The sequence below is a fragment of the Balaenoptera ricei genome, chromosome 4, assembly GCF_028023285.1.
Source record: "Balaenoptera ricei isolate mBalRic1 chromosome 4, mBalRic1.hap2, whole genome shotgun sequence".
Taxonomy (NCBI): Eukaryota; Metazoa; Chordata; class Mammalia; order Artiodactyla; family Balaenopteridae; genus Balaenoptera; species Balaenoptera ricei.
Window position 1 is genome coordinate 131,087,533 of NC_082642.1, and position 11,282 is coordinate 131,098,814.

An 11,282-nucleotide genomic window follows, 5' to 3' on the forward strand; every position below is an offset into this window, starting at 1 on the left:
TTAATATCTACTATGAAGTGGTGAGCACTTGCTATATGTCAGGAATTGTTCTAGTTTTTAAAAATTCATTAAATCATTTAAATCCTATGAGAGCCTTATGTGGTTGATATTATTCCCATTGTACAGATGAGAAAACTGAAGTTTAGATATCTAACCCAAATTAATAAAAAGTGCAATCTTCCTTTGAATCCAGATCTCTCTACAAAATCTATGCTCCTAAGGGTTTTAAAATATCTTCCACACTGTAGAAACACTGTAACACTTTAATAAATTGCTTTGATTGATTAATTTAAGATCTGGTACACCAAAACATATAGAAATACATAATCAGTTTTTGTTTCCAAAATTGAAGAACCTTTTTACAGCCAGAAGACCATTTGTTATCAGTTCAGTTTGAATTTTTCTATATAAGATTGTCTTATCATACTATGCAGAAACAACACATTTACATGAAACGTATGGGTTACTATCTACAAAAGAACACAGGACAATTAAAATAAGCGAAGCATTAAGAATCCAGATCAGAGAAGAATGACTCATGTGCTCTTAGGTTATTCTTCTTTTTATTACACTCCAACTTGTTGCAAAACGATTTGAGGGAGCCAAGATAAATTGCATATTGTTCTTCTGAAATATGTTCTAAGTATCTGATTTCAGTCAATTCATTTTCAATATTCACTAATACTCTGTATGTAATTAGTCTGCCTATCTATGTATCTATCTATGATTAGTACTTTTGGTACATTACATGGAGTTATTATAATATTCCATTCTTAGAGATCTGAGATTTAAGTTGACTGAAATGTAGCAATATATCACAAAAACAAAGTATTTTCTACCAAATACCGTCATTTGTGGTCAAGAAGAATTTTTCTTTTTTTTAGAATTAAAATCAATTTGGAAAATTATTTTCTATCTTGATTGAAAACTTCAGTGATACTTCCAAACTTAACATAGCTTTTGATTAAATAAAATATTACATTAAGTATTAATAATAAATAATATTGAGGCATAATTTCTCTAAGTGTGTATACCTTAAAATTTAGAATTTTTAAAAACACATAAAGCTATTTCAGAGTTCATCGATGAGATTTTATCTTCTTAATGTCAGTACTCCTCATTCTGAGGTTGTCCGTTACCCCCCTCCCTCCGTTTAAGTGATCTATGAAACCGCAACCTCGGCCATAAATTAAAAAGTAGCTCTTTGGTGGGGAAGATAACCTTTCATCTAGATTAGGAAAGTGTTTTTAGAAATAAGCAAAATTGTCAGTCTCGCAAAGATAGAAATTATTTACAGGTGCACCTCCATCTGTGTGGCCTCTGACCATAACAGGCTAGGCTTCCTATCCCTGCATAGTCTTTTTCTGCTGGTTATTTTATCATCTCTATTTACAGCTCTCGAGTTCTAATTTTAGTACACAGCCTAATTTCAATGATGTTAAATAATACACTTTTTGCTATTTTTATACCACAACATAATGAACCCAAGAAAATCCCTTTGATTTTTGGCCAAACTATTTCAAGTCCATCTGCTCCAATCTGGGCTTTGTATAATTGAATTTTAGCAACGCAACTGTAATCCTAATAAGAAGGTTTTTCTAAAAATCCAAAACAGAATTTTTGTTGTTCTTAAGAAGAAGGAATTGTCAAAGATTTAGGAAAAGATTCATCATACCTATAGGCCAAAATTTTTAGTTATCTGCTCACTGAGTTGTCTTTTAGACTATTTAACAATGGGTTCTTCAAATTCAAAAGAAGTTGCTTACTCTCTCTTAACAATAATATCATGGAATTAATCCAAGGGCACATGTAATCCAATTGACTGCCTATGGTTCTGTCATAGAGAAGAACTAATCTGCTCGGGAGCAAATTCTGATTTTCTTCCAATAGCCAAATTATCTTATTTCTGCCTGATAAAATAACTTCTGGCTGCCTGCAGAGTTCTTGAAGTCCTTCTACAACGAGTACTATGTTTTTAGTTGTTAGATACCAGCAGGGAGGCTAGGTAATATAATTTTGCTTTAAAAAATGAGAGATGTAAATACACATTCTCTTACTAAGGTGATAAAGTGAAATATCTGGGGACTTCCCAGGTGGTCCAATGGTTAAGACTTCACCTTCCATTGCAGGTGGTATGGGTTTGATCCCTGGTGGGGCAGCTAAGATCCCACATGCCTCGTGGCCAAAAAACCCAAAACATAAAAAAGAGAAGCAATATTGTAACAACCTCAATAAAGACTTAAAATGATCCACATCAAAAACAAATCTTTTTTAAAAAAATGAAATATCTGGAAAAATTGTCATGGTCCAAGTTTAGAAACAAAACTACAAATGAAGGAATAACATGACATATAAAGTACTTCAGATCAAAATATTTCAATTTGGATAAAAAGTCTCTCTTAAGCAGTTTCTACTGATTACTCATTTACTAAAAAGCAGTATAAGTATAAGTGACTTTTGTTTTCTGAGTAATTTTGGCTCTTCCATTATATACTAATACTAATGTAAAAAGATCGAAAAATCAAATCATTAAAATTGAAAAATGCTAGAGTAGTTTTTGACAATTTCATACAAATGGTATGGTCCTCCTATCAAATTGGTTTGTTTTAATTTTTAATATACTTTATTTTCAATGACTAGCTCTTTATATTTAGTAGGAATATACAATTTAAGTATGTTTATATTGTATCTAATGTAAGATATATTGAGCATCTAAAAATTAACTTATAATTTTTAGCAATGAGAGAAATGTTTCACCAAATTTCTATTCTTTAATTTTTCATTTTTCAAAGACTACTAATCTATGATCCTTTCCTTCGGCAATCTGGCAAACATGAGTGTTTGAAGCACTGATTGGTATAGACAGGGTCAATGAAAATTATATAGCATGATGAGCACTGTGGGATTTTTTTTTTTTTTTTTTTAGCTTGTCTCTACATCTGGCTTAAGTTCAGGTTATTACTTACCTATTATTTTGTTCCTCCCTTCTCTACTTCCCACCAAGCACACACATTAAAAAGACATTATGTCACAAAGGTGGAGCAACAATTTATAGGTGTATTGATAGTCTATTTTCCAGCCTTTGTTCTGAATCATGCTTAAATTATCAAAAAAGAGATGAAAACATTTTATTTTAAGACTTCCAGGGATTTTACAATATTCTTAAGTAAACCATTCACTCATCATTGGGAAAATTTTATTCTTCTCCAATCTAACTGTGAAGTAGCATTTCTACTTCATTATCCCTGGGAGGAGACGGAATGATGAATGAATGACTAACTGGGGAAATTATAGAGCATGCTGGCTAAGAGCTGGAGCTCTGGAACAAGCAGATCTAACCTTGGTTATACCACTTACAGTGTGATCTTAACAACTGTCTCAACCGTAAAATAAAGATTAAAATAGTGCCTACTCAGATGGGTGTATGAATGATGGTTTTAAAGAACTTGCACAGTGAACATCTTAACTGGTTTCCAACACTTAGGTTGTTGGAGTGTATTAATGAATCTCCATCATGGTGGCAGAGACAATGCTGTATGGCAAGCTCGAATTATTTTCTTTCCTTCTTCTACTAAGAGCTTGGTTAAATATCCCAGCTCCCTTGCAGGTAGATATCCTGTGACTGAGATGTGGCCACTGCAGGCACTTCTGGGACTGGCCTCTAAGATACCTCCCATAGCACCCCAGACACTTTATTTTATCATTCATTGGATGGCCAAACCCTGTAGAAAACACCAAGCCACCAGATGGAATAAATGAGTCCCAGAATAAGTATGTAGAGCGAATGATCACACTCTCTCCTGAATGTTTTTCATTGAGTTGGACAAAAAAATAACTTATAATTATTATTATACTTAATAAATTATTGAAGTTTTTGTATTCTTTGTTTTAGCACTTAGCCTATTCTGACAAATATAATAAGCTACTTTGAATATCGCCTAAAGTTTAAATGGAAATGTGGTATTTATTTCTTCACAGGACATTGAACCATGATTAATATTAGAAAAATACCTAACTTTTAAAAACTATGTGGCAAGCACTTCAATAAGTCTTTTATATTAATTGTCTTATTTAGTGTCACACAGCATATGAGGGTAATGTTATTTTTAGCCCCACAGTTCAGAGTAGTTAATGAAAGCTAAAATTGAAAAAACTTTGAAAGTGTCATAATTTGAAACTAACTCATATTCAGTGTCAACAAACCTATGGTATCATGCAGGATAGACTAGGTTTTTCTATGGCGGAGTTTCTCAACCGTTTTCTCACTGTTACTCTAAGATGCATTTTTAGGTATTTTTGTCCTAATCAGCTCCCCATGGAATTTAATACCACAGATACAGTACCTATGTTTATGCACTGTATGTATGTATGTAATTTATACATAAAAAGAGTAAGATTTTGTTTGCCCCCCAAAACCAATTTTACATCACTGCCATTGAGGATGCATATTCTACAAATACAAACAATTCCAAAGTCTTAAGCAATAAGGTTTATTTCTTGCTATATTGTGAGTCTATTGGAGACTCTGTTCTACATCATCCTCGTTCCAGGATCTAGGTTGCTGGAGCACTCACTTTCTGAACAAATGGAAAAGCAGAATATGGCTGTTAAATTCCTTGGCTGGGGATGAATTACACTATTTCTTATATTTCGTTGCCAAAACAAGACAAAATATCCACCCTACTCCCCCTTCATGGATGCGAAGAAGCTGGAAATATTCGTTGATCAGCTCTATTTACCATCCCACATATCCACCCCCTGCAGACTTCCTTGCTTTTGGAAGGAATTATTTAACTTCATTATGGCAGTATAGGTTATTGCAGGCTAAAGAGAAACTCTAATTTATTATTATATGTTTTGGTACTGGGTTGAGTAGTGTCCGCCCAAAACCTCAGAATGTGTCCTTGTTTGGAAATAGGGTCTTTGCAAATTTAATCAAGTTAAAATGAATTTATGCTAGATTAGGATGGGCCCTAATCCAATGACTAGGGTCCTTAAGAGAAGAGGGAAATTTTGACACAGACACGGAAGTCAAAGGGAGAAGATAGCTATGTGAAGACAATGGCAGAGATTGGAGTTATGCTGCTCTACACCAAGGAATGCCTGGAGCCACCAGACTCTGAAAGAAGTCAGAAGGGATTCTTCCCTAGAGCCTTAAGAACATGGCCCTGATTTTCTAACCTCTGGAACTGTGAGAGAATAAATTTCTGTTGTTTAAGCCAATAAGACTGTGGTACTTGTTATGGTAGCCCTAAGAAATTAATATAACCATTACAAGTTTTAATAAATTCAAAATGGGAAAATAACTTTTTGTTTATTAAAAGCCAAGTAGATGAATGATAGATTAGTAGAAATCTTGGGAAACAATGGTAATATGCATTCTAAGCCTATCTAAATCAAAAGTTTATCATATATATAGTCAAACAGACACATGTATGTCTAACACAAAGAAGACTAAAGAGAGAGAAAAATTAAAATTTAAAAAGTTTACTTTAAATGATCCGTTTTAGAATTTCAGAATTGAATGATAGCCTTAAGATCATCTATTATAATCTCATTATCTATCTCAAGGATAGGAGGCCAATTTAAATTAATAATAGATACCTTATCTTATTCATAAATTAGTTTTTAAAAAATTATATTAATTTAACTTAGAATTTTTGAGTTTAGATATTGTCTTTTGTTAATTGTTATTACAACTGCCAGTGATTTCTGATTAAAATTTAATTTATACATATTAGTCCATTTAAAAATCTTTGTATAATTAAAATATATCAAAATTTAAAAATAACTCTATACCATAAAAATGTTAGAAGAAATACTAAATAACTATAGTCTCTATGCGAAAATACTAAATAAAAATATTCGATCCTGGTCTTATTGATGTTTATTACAGAATGCCTCTTGCAAAATGTAGTAAAGATTATCCCAGAACCAGATTTACACAACTGCCTATGGCAATAAATAGAAGACTTAAGTCATTTCCTCTGTTGATTATTTAATATCGTCTTAGAGGGAAGGCTTAACTCTCATCTTTTTACAGCTTTTCTGTTTTAAAATAAAAAAAAAAGAATTAGCCAAATTTCAATTTCTATGTCACTAGTCGACTTCCTACATCAGTTTTCTTCTATATTCAATTTTTTTTTAATTCAAAAAACACAATACTCTCTAAACTTAGAAGCTCCCCAAATTATGAAACATGATTTTTGGCAACTTTTTCATATGTACATTAGCCCCAACAGAAGCCTGCCAGTCACCAAAATCACTACCAAGCAGTAACACACACACACTAACATGCTGGGCCTCTTACATCAAGTTGAAGGAATACAGTCTCATCAGTCTATTAACTTTCAATCTAAAGCAACATCCATAACAAAGATTGAAACATATCACAAGCTATATTCATACAGAGAAACATACATGAAATCAAGACCAACTTCTGAACTAAATTCATAAATAGACATGCTATTAATCAATGAAACTTTGCACTACACTCAGTGCTATGTGTTGCACCGAAACCTCAGGGTGAAAGGGAGGTGCTAGAAAGGAGAGAGAAATGATCAAATGTCTTATAGACACCAAAGTAATGAAACAGGGAAGTTAGATGTTAGAAGATTTTGAAAAGGAAGAAAATATTCCATATATATTGAATCCCATTCATGGTAGCGTGGAGCCAGAGGTGGAGGTAAGTGAGAAGCCTCAGATGCATAGAACCAAGATAAAAGCAGACAAGAGATGTCAGATGGTCTTGTAAAGTTCTCGGAGGACTTAGATGAGAGACAAAGAAAAGACTGTTCATTATGAACAACAAAAAATTGAGGCTCTGAGAAATTAAGTAACTTTGACAAAAGAGTACAAAAATAAATGAGCGCTGAGACCTGACTGACATCAGAATCTATTTCATTTCCACTAAACCGTGTTAACTAATTTAATGTTAATCATTGCTTTCTGGCTATAGAGAGGGTGTGCTGAACATTTTTAACTTGAGAGAAGCATTGGCAATTAGTGAACTAGGGGGTTTCAGGAGCAGTTCCTTGTTTGTTTGCCTCAATCAGTTGTGAAAAGGAGTAAGGAAATGAAACAGAAGAAAAGGAAAACAAAGGTGAGAGGACAGAAAAACAGGAGGGTAAGGAAGGAGAGAGGAGTGTTTGATAAACTTGGTTTCACTAAAAAAAAAAAAACCTAGAGAAAGCCATGTGATTTGATATTCTTTGGGCTTCTAATTCTGCTTTGCAGCTCTTATTAAGTATTCTTTCTGATTTCTTTCTACCCACTTGACTTTTGTCTTGTAAGAAAACTGAGATGTAGCCTCATTTGTTCCCACCACAGAACTTTTGAGCCAGCTTAGCCCTCATGTTTCCCCCTCCACTTAATTAAATATGCAAAGTGGGTTAGAGAGTAGTGCTTGACTAATACCCTTACTAGAGTTCTGAGTTTGACCCTATTTGGCCCTTAAGCTAGCTCTCAGTGCTTAGAGGACTTTGCTAACTGCTGTAGTTTCATAAAGTACCATGCTGTCAAAGATGGTTTTTAACAGTTCCTTTTATATGACCTTGGAAGAGTTAAAGCAACTTAGCCAGTGCATGTAGCAATTTCCTACTCACAATTTGGTTTTGCATTTATTGTCCAATTGACTTTTGCTGCTATATAGGCTCTCTGGGATGTCCAAACTAGAAATGTCTGTGTATGCTTTGCATGAGCTTTGGAAGCAGTGGTTGAGCAATTTAGTATCAGCCCCTCTAACATACACAATGCCAGTCTCCTGGACATGTCACTTTCTGAGTGTTTGGTCCATGAGCCTGACAAGAGACCTAACTGCATTAGGGGCTTCAGGGGGATTCTTCTACCTGTTTCCCTCAGACTGAGATTTTTTTTTTTTTGTAATATGATGTTGTCATCACTATTGTCATCAGAAAGACATATAAAGGGATTTGTTAACATTATTGTTTTTCAGACTTCTATATTAATTTTCCTTGAAATAGTATTGCTTCAACTGAGAAATACAATTATATTTTGCCCTGTCTCCAGAAACGCTTATAAATTAGAATTGATGTTTGAGCTACATGACTTTTTATGGCTGATGTAATTTGCTTTTTTACCTGAATGTTTGATAAGTAGTAGTATGACTCTATTCTTCTAGTTACAAATCCATTAACGTCACCCTTAAAAAGCTGTTGCTTTATACTACTAGCTTTTACATCAAAGACAAACCCCAAAATATATCATGTTAGTCAAAATGCCCACACATATTTCTGGATAGGTCACCTAGATATGATGAGGTGCACTAATTAAAATAAAAAAGATTGGGGGGAAAAGGACTCATTTGTTCAATTCACTCAACAAATTTTTATTGAGTGCTGTTACATGCCATCCTATAACAGAAATGTCTGTCTCATAAACACACATTGCTTTTCTGGATTTTAGTTCCTTCATCTGTAAAATGAAAGAGTTGGACAAGTGACTTCTAAAGACTAGTCTCCTTAAGAGCAGACATTCTATTACTTATTTTGCTCATGTAGAAAAGCATGGATTTCAGCTCTTGTAGCAATAATAGGGCCTGAGCCCTTTGCAAAAGATAAAGAATCACTGCCTCAAGTTTCAGATTCTGTGACACAAAGTTACTTTGAAAGCTATGATATGAAGTGGTGTTTATTTTGATAGTCTTCCATTGGCACATCTGGTCTAATCCATCATGCTTGTATTTATGGGAAGCTGTTATAATGTTAGCAGTTGTTCTTCAGGGCCAAGTGTAGACTGAAAAGTTATGGCCATTCCTGGTAGCTGCCTCATCTCTGTTACATTACATATGTATAAGGTACCTGCTTTATTCTAATATCACAACCCTCTATTAAAATAAAAAAGGATACTAGCATCCCTGATATGGCACAGCTTATAATGATACAGATATGGATATCATAAAGGTCAAAGTTTAACCCTGGATGTTAAGTGGTCTGGAGGGATTCCATGAAGTTTTATTATTAGAAACCTACAGGACTGAAGGAAACTACAGTAGGCTCTCAACATTAAAACAAAAGACAGGGACTTCCCTGGTGGTCCAGTGGTTAAGACTTTGCCTTCCTATGCCAGGGGGGTTCCATCCCTGGTCAGGGAGCTAAGATCCCACACGCCTCGCGGACAAAAAACCAAAACATAAAAAAGAGTATCAATATTGTAACAAATTCAATGCAGACCTTAAAAATGGTCCACATAAAAAAATAATCTAAAAAAAACCCCAGAGATTTAAAACCAAGCATGTGAGCATACAGACTTTTTAAAAGTCACTTGGATATCTTATGATGACCATTTAGTTTTGACTGTTGATCTGATGGTGGTTGCAGCGATCCTGGTGAAGGCATTTTTAAAATAAATAAATGGAAACGTTGTGGTGCTAATAGTAGAACTGTGTCTGCCAGTAGATAGTGTCGAGGCTCTTTCTTTATCAGATACCTCTTAAACAATAAAACTGTGTAAAACATCAAGCTACAAGCAGCAACAAGGAAAATGCCTCTCAAGGAGTAAGGCAGAGATTTACGTGGGCACCTTCAGCAACTGCTGCAGGGATTTCCACATGTTAATCTCCAAACACCAAGACTGTAGTACTTTCCATTAGCACACCACCAGCCCATTCTAGGATCCCCTCAACACAAATGATACCACCCAGGAGATTTTTTCCAAGGAGAGCTGTAAAGGTTTTTGAGGTTGTTTGCATTTCAAAAGAAATTCACTTAAATCATGAATCTTTTGTCTAACCTTATGTCATCCCCTTTTATGTTCAGCTGGGAGCAATTTGTCTATTCTTTCAGAAACTTTTGTTAGTTATCATGTTAACTAAATTTCCAAGTCACTGCAGGACATTACTTTGATTTTGCCCTCAGCAATAAATTTATACTTGAATTTGTTATACCAAGCAAACTGGAAAGCTTCCACCAATTTAATTATTGAAGTCACTTGGACATGTTTGATTATATTTTGTTTTCAAGGCACAACATCGTAACAGAATCCTAAAGAAAAGGAAAACAATTTTGGAGGAGTCTTATGAGCTGACGGCAGGTTTAAACAGTCATTTGTAAAGTCCAAAATAATAACTAAGACTTGGAATGAAAATGACACTTAATTGACCTAAAATACCTAATAGCAAAAGTTGAAAGAAATATTTTTTTATTACAGTTAAGTATTTTATGTTAGGGGTTTATGACCACTTCTTTTCCACATGACCATCATCCATTCTAAAGGGAGGAACTAGTCACCCAGTCCCCTGCTTTTTAAAGAAGTCACACTAAATTAATTTATTGCCAAAGGACAGAACTTCTGTCTTTTCGAAAAAGTCCAAAAGAAAAAAAGACAAGAATAAAGTAAAATAGAAAGAAAATATTTATTTTCCAAAAGAAAATAAAACAAGAAAAGGTCAAACTAGTTGTCAGTTCACTAATGCTTCAATGTCTTCACTTCATGCTATTCATATATTTCAAATCATGTATTTTCCTCTTCCAGTACGGTATTAAGTCACAAATTCAAAAGAAAGATATGCATGTTTGAAACAATAGCTAACATAAGAAAATGCTCCAAAATGGTGATGCCAAGATTCATGTTATAAAAGCAAATTTCAAATTTCTTTTCCCTCCTCTTTTGCTTTATTATTATTCAAAACAAAATCCATAACAACTGGTGTGTACAGAGTCTTGGTATCGCCAACCTTCAGTTATTTCTCTCAGTGCAGAATTCAGCATTTCCATCTCTTAGTTATTCCTCTCAGTACAGAGTCTACAGATTCAACTCCAGCTTTTACTCTAAGTATACCACTGTCTCTAAACACTAGATCAGAGTATCATAAATGTTTGTGTTAATGGTATACACAATTTCCTTTTGTAGCTGATATCACTCTCTGTTTTATTGATCCCTCTTCCTCTCCATCAGACCCTCAAGCTGCCCGTTTTACTGTCTCACTTCCCACACAGTTTCTCTCAGTGCCAGAACAGGTTCTGTACTGAAACTAATATTCAGAACAAAAAACATACAGGGATGTTCTTGGGACTCAAACTTGCCCATCCAGTTTCCTTTTCCATCTGATCCCCTCTTAAAGATTTCTGAGGTAATAATTCCATCTATGCTGAAATAGTCACACAATATGATGCCTCACCTAAATTCAGAAGTTTAACTAGGTAGGGACACACTAAGCGTATCAATAAAGTTGTACTTTGGAGCAATGTTGAGAACTTATGACAACTAAGTGAATCCATGTCAGTCTGTGTGCTCCCTCTGTGCAGAACTGACCTGTGCGTATT